Below are 6,194 nucleotides of genomic sequence, written 5' to 3'. Positions count from 1 at the left end.
TTCTGCGACGGATCCAAGCAATTCATCAGTCTGTCACGCTTCGAATGAAATAGCATTTCCCATCGTCTCAAGCACAGATTAAATGGGCGCAACTTATTTTAGCATATTTATGGGAGGTTCTTATCGTCCGTTACCGTGCCATGCATTAATTCAAAACAAAATTTTAGTTCTTTTGTAACGCGTAAATTCCTAAACATATTTTCGCTTGTCTGTCACACATAAATATGAAATAGCATTTTTGTTTCACTGTCATACTTAACCTTTTAAATAACATTTTCGTTTATCTGTCACTATTAAACTTGAAATAGATTTATCGATTGCTAAGTGTAATTCTGAAATTGGATTTGAAAATAAAGATAAGATTCGTCCGTTTGTTTGTCACGTTTACATTTAAAGTAGCATTTCCGTTTGTCGGCCATGCTTCAGTTTGGAATGGATTTTAAGCGCTGAACGCGCAGATTTGGGTGAACAATCAGAGACAACCAAATTAGGGCGGATTTTAACAACGTCGTAATTGAATGGGATGGTGGGTAGGGCCAATATTTCAACAGATAAGAAGACTTACCTTTGCAACGAAGTTCTAAACTCAGTATTAATATTAAAAAAAGAAGAAGGAATCCTCACTTTTGTTGCAATTTTCTTCGAAAGCGGATGAGGTGAAATGCAATCTGCTGTTTGCAATAAAAACGTGTCGCGTTGCTGACAGGTTTAACGTTTTGCTTTTATTTCGATTGTCATTCGATAGTTCTAAATATGGCTGGTTACTTTCAATGCAGCTAAAACCAAGCTCGTATCTTTACATCATCAACGCTCTGATCCCCATCGGGCATCAATTGAAATGGGTGGCTCTCGTCTAGGGGAAGCTCCATGTTTTGATAAACTTCAGGACTTGACCTTTACTCCTGAGCTGAAATGGAACGCGTACATCAAGTCAGTTGCCAAGGTCGCTGGAAAAATGGTAGGATCCTTCTACCGCTCCAGAGGATATCTCAGTGCTGATGCAATTCTCTATCTATATAAAAGCCAAGTACGTCCAAGGATGGAGTACTGCTGCCACAACTGGGAAGGAGCTGCTAAAAACAGCCTATCTTGCCTTGACAGAGTACAAAATAGGTTTCGTGGCCTAGCGGGTGATGCCCTTTTCTCTTCCCTGCAACCTCTCTCCCACAGGAGAGACGTTGCGAGCCTATCTTTGTTTTATCGTTATTTCCATGGCAGGTGGTCGTCTGAGCTTCAATCTTTGGTCCCCTCTCGCCATTTTTTTACGATAAACACCCGTCTAGCAAAAACCACTGTCAAAAATTTTTCCCACTCCTTATCTGTGCCAAAATCAAAACGTAGATTCCATGAACAAAGCTTCTTTCTTAGAAGCGCACGCCTGTGGAACTCTGTTCCGGTTGCCTGTTTCCCACCTGACTACAACCTGGATGTATTCAAGTCCAATATAAACAAATTCCTGATGAACCGATCTCTTAAGTAAAACACTAAGTAAGACACTTTATCAAATCTCCAATACTAACGTACTGTACACGCAATAACCTTTATTCGCGAGTGGCTTCCGGGCCTTGATAAGTGGTGACTACCTTACACACTGTATACCTGTTTTTTTATCGGTTTCTTGAGTGTCTACGTGAGTTAAATTCCGGTTTGGAGACATCATTTATGGTTCATTTGATGTCTCTAGTCTCTTTGCCAATATAGCATTACATAAGACTATACTTTCCATTTCTTGGCCTTCGGGTCAAGTGTTATGTAATGGATGGCTGGGACCATCCGATACATAACCGAAAAGAAAAACTTCTTAAAAAAAAAGATAATAAAAGATTTGAAAGGTGGACATAGAATAATCGATTGTCCACCAGTCGAAGCGAAAAAATAATTACGTCGTAAACAGAGAAATCGGACGACGATTTTTTTGTTTACAAAACAAGGAAAAGTGACATTCCTTGTAAGAATGGAATGTTATATGAAGTTAGCATGAGAGATGGATCCGCGTGTATAAATAAAGTCAATAATCGGTCAGCTGAAGAGAAGTGGGTTACGATGTCTCTGGGTCAGATGCGGCAAACCATTGTCAAAACGTGACCAGGAAACGCGTGATCCATTATCGATAACAGAGTGATCGACAGGTGGCGTGGCGTGGAAAAAAACAAGCAAAAACACATGCTAATATAAGAGATGATTTTTGGAGTCCAGGAGTAGAGAAGAAGAAGAAGAAGAAGAAGAAGAAGAAGAAGAAGAAGAAGAAGAAGAAGAAGAAGAAGAAGAGGTAGATAAGAGGAGAGGTGAAGAAGAAAAAAAAAGGAGATAGAGAGACGCCGATAGCTGAGACGTGCGTTGTCGAGAGCATAATGTTTTCACCCCCCCTCTCCATCACTGAAACGACAGTAAGCCACACCGTTAAATTTTGAACTGTTAAAAATCTCTATGTACAACGAGAAAAATAATTTCAAAACAAAATATATTTTTAGATAAAAAGCCAGCGTGTCTTACGTCTTGATTGGTATGCTGAGTTACGTCTGATCTTTGCGTGCATGTTAATTCTCTTTTAGCCGGCAACATTATTATGAGAAGCGAATGACAGCTGGAGAAAACCGAGAGAGAAAAATGCACAGTCAAGGGGGAAATAACTCTGCCGTCTTGGCCGTTACCATAACAACCAGAAAACTAAACAACATAGACGATCAATAAAAGACGGCTACTTGGTTTTGTTGCAGCGGGGAACTTACTAACTACTTTATTTTTGTTCCTTTTCTCCACATTAAAAAACAACCCTGGTGTCTAACTCTGTCCCGTGGGGAGGCATTGTAAATAGGGACTACATGCACTATTTGCACCGACACATTCTATGGCGGTCGCCTAACCCCTCCTTGTTTTTCTCAAGGGATATTTACAGAGGTTATATTAATGTGTACTAAAAAAGTAGAGTTTAGTTTCGCTGATATTATGTACAGTCATGTCAGCGAGGTTTCAATGGGGAGACCACTGGCCCTAACTTTAGCTGATAACTTCTTCCGTTATTATGAATCCGTTCTTTATAGTTCTGGAACTACGCCCCCTACGTTAGATATGTTGACGATATTGTTGCTATGTTTTCATCTGAAAGTGAAGCGTCGGCATTCTTTTATAGGTTGAATTCTATTCATGGGGTTCTACAGTTCACCATGGAAAGTGAGAAAAATAAATGTCTTCCCTTCTTGTATTTTCTTGTTGAACATTCAAGAGAATGGTGTTCTCACTATCATTTACAGGAAGTGTTGCATGAGGAACTAATTAGGGTAATGGAGGATGGATTTTATGAGAACAAATTCAAATAAGTAACGTTTATTGCTTCGTTAGTCTGTGTGCACGCTGAGTAAAAAAAAAATAGCGGAAGGCGGCATGAAAGAAACAAAAAGACCGGTTGTTTGGATAAGACCTCCACTACCTCTATCTATGGAAGGGAATTTGTCGGCAAATTGGAGCATTTTTAAAATGAAATGGCAGAAATGCCATTTATTACGTATCTGGGAAAACACCCAATAAAATATCAAACAACACTGTTGGTACACACGATGGGAGACGAAGCGTTGCATGTTTATGGAGGACTTCAATTTTTGATTCCTGAAGTTAAGAGAACATCCCATGAAATAATTCAGGCGTTTGATAAATACGCCATAGGGAAACCAAACGAAGCATATGAAGGTTACGTCTTCCATACAAGGAAACAGGGAGAATCAGAAACTGTTGAAGCATTTATTACGTCGCTTCGCGCGTTGATAAACGTTACGCTACAGTTCAAAATCCTGAGACCCGGGACCCGAAAAAGTGAACAGAGTTCATTGTGGAAAAAAAAAAAAAAAAAAAAACATCGGCACAAAGTGGCAGACAGTGTATGGCATATGTGTCGCGACATAAACGGAGCAGAGAATTTTGTCCTGCATTTGGAAAGACATGTTTTAAATGCACTGGGAAGAACTTCTTACTATTAAAAAAAGTTCTGTATGACCAGAGGTAATAAAGGCAGAGATGATGGTGAAAGGAAAGCCAATTGTTTTTCAACTTGATAGTGGAGCATCGGTCAATATACTGAATAAAAAGTGTGTGAGGGAAAAAAACATTTGAACACTCAAATAAAACTCTTGTCATGTGGAATGGGGCAGAAATGAAGCCATTAGGGGAGTGCCGGGTGAAAATTATAAACCTCCAAACTGGACAGAAATATGCAGCAAAGTTTGTTATTGTAAAGGAGGATTCTCATCCACTACTTAAGACTAACGCGATTCAGCAGATGGCACTCATCACAATCGATAATGACAGGTTCAAGGGGGTTTTCAAAGTATCGCATCTAAAATGAAGTCAGCAGCTAGCACTCGGGAAGCATTATAACATAATTTAAAGATGTATTTAACGAGAAACTGGGTGAATTACCAGGAAAGGTACACTTGATGGTGGATCCGAGCATAGCACTAAATGTTGCAGCAGCACGGAAAATACCAGTAGCACTTAAGGACAAAGTAAAAGCTGAATCGGAAAAGCTCGTAAAAAAGAAGGTGATTGCACCTGTTATTGAGCCAACACCATGGATAAGCATATTAGTGCTAATAGTCCAGAAAAATGGACGTTTACATGTATGTATAGACCCAAGACCACTAAATAAGGCTCTTAAACGGGAACTGTACTTGATTTACTCCCAGAACTTGCTAACAGTAAAGTCGTCTCTGGATCTGTAAGATGGATGTTGGGATCTAAAATTAGATGAAGCCAGTAGTAGCTTGACACGATTTGCTACCCCATTGGTTGGTTTTCTTACATGTATTACATGCAGTGGCAAAAGAAAAAGCACAGGTAGATCATGAAATAAAACTCAAGAAGCTTTTGCAAGAAGATGTTGTGAACGTGGGATGAAACTGAACGCGGAAAAAAATGAATTTGCGACAAACATCTACATCATTCCTGAGGCACATGATAACCAGTTAGGAGTAAGGTCCCGACTCTGAGAAAGTAAAGGTCATAAGGGATATGCTTTGATCAAAAGATATAAAGGAAGTGCGACGATTGGGAGGATTTGTGAATTATCTGCCAAAGTTTCTACCTCACATCTCTGCCTAAATGTGCACACCCACACACACACACACACACACACATATCTATCTATATAATTATAAAACTCAAATGACCTTGTAACGAGTGATGTAACCCACTTTCCGGTTTACACCATCCAGTTACGCATGCGCGCATAAATATTAACCTATAACAACTTAAACAAATAAGCACAAATCGCTTCTTTTGCAGATTTTGACCTGCGCACTGAAATATTAACGTTATTATTTCGAATTATTTAACATGGGAAGGGTGGGGGTGTTTTGCAACTATTCTTTATTACAACTATACTGTCGCTATTTTCTTACAACTAAACAACTTTAATCCGTTGGCAAACATAAGAACAATTGTAGTAAAGCCAAGACTACTACTACTACTACTACTACTACTACTACTACTACTAGTAGTAGTAGTAGTAGTAGTAGTAGTAGTAGTAGTAGTAGTAGTAGTAGTAGTAGTAGTCTCTATCCGTCCCTTTTACTTCCTTTCTTCCTTCCTTCCTTCTTTTTTTATTTTTTGTTTACATTTCTAGATACAAAATAGTTGTGTGAGAACGGTGAATTTGTTGACACATTTACTAATCTGTTTCAATATTAGTTTTATTTTTTTGTTTCAGGTTTTATTAAAAAAAAATTTTCTTTAGATTTTAAGTTTCTATAACTTGGTTGAAGGATTCCAATATGGGTTTTTCATTCTTATATTTCTCATCGGTAGGTTCATGTGCGTTTTTGCTGCTAAATGACTTTCGTCGGCGTTCGATTCGTAGGAAAATCATGTTTAATTTTCGATTTTTGAGCGATTATTCGGAAAAATAGGTAAATTTATACGAATAGGGAGTTTTTTTTTCATGTTTAAGTGATCCGTCCGTGATTTTTCATTTTAATACACTTTCATAGAAATGTTTCTGTTATGTAAATAAAAAAAAAATATTTTCTTTACGTCACAAGTGTCACGCTCATACATGAATTCCATAGCTAATATAACATACTGACCCAACGGGTCACGGGTAGTCTAGTCTAGTATATATATATATACTTGATATGCACATATAAAGTTGTGATTTTGCCTTACTTGATTGATATTAATAGACTACATTTTCTTTTTAAAAATTA

Source organism: Euprymna scolopes, chromosome 33 (assembly GCF_053919585.1).
Source record: "Euprymna scolopes isolate OS-2025 chromosome 33, ASM5391958v1, whole genome shotgun sequence".
NCBI classification, from domain to species: domain Eukaryota; kingdom Metazoa; phylum Mollusca; class Cephalopoda; order Sepiida; family Sepiolidae; genus Euprymna; species Euprymna scolopes.
The sequence above is the reverse complement of the archived record's forward strand: the minus strand, read 5'-3'. Positions refer to the sequence as shown.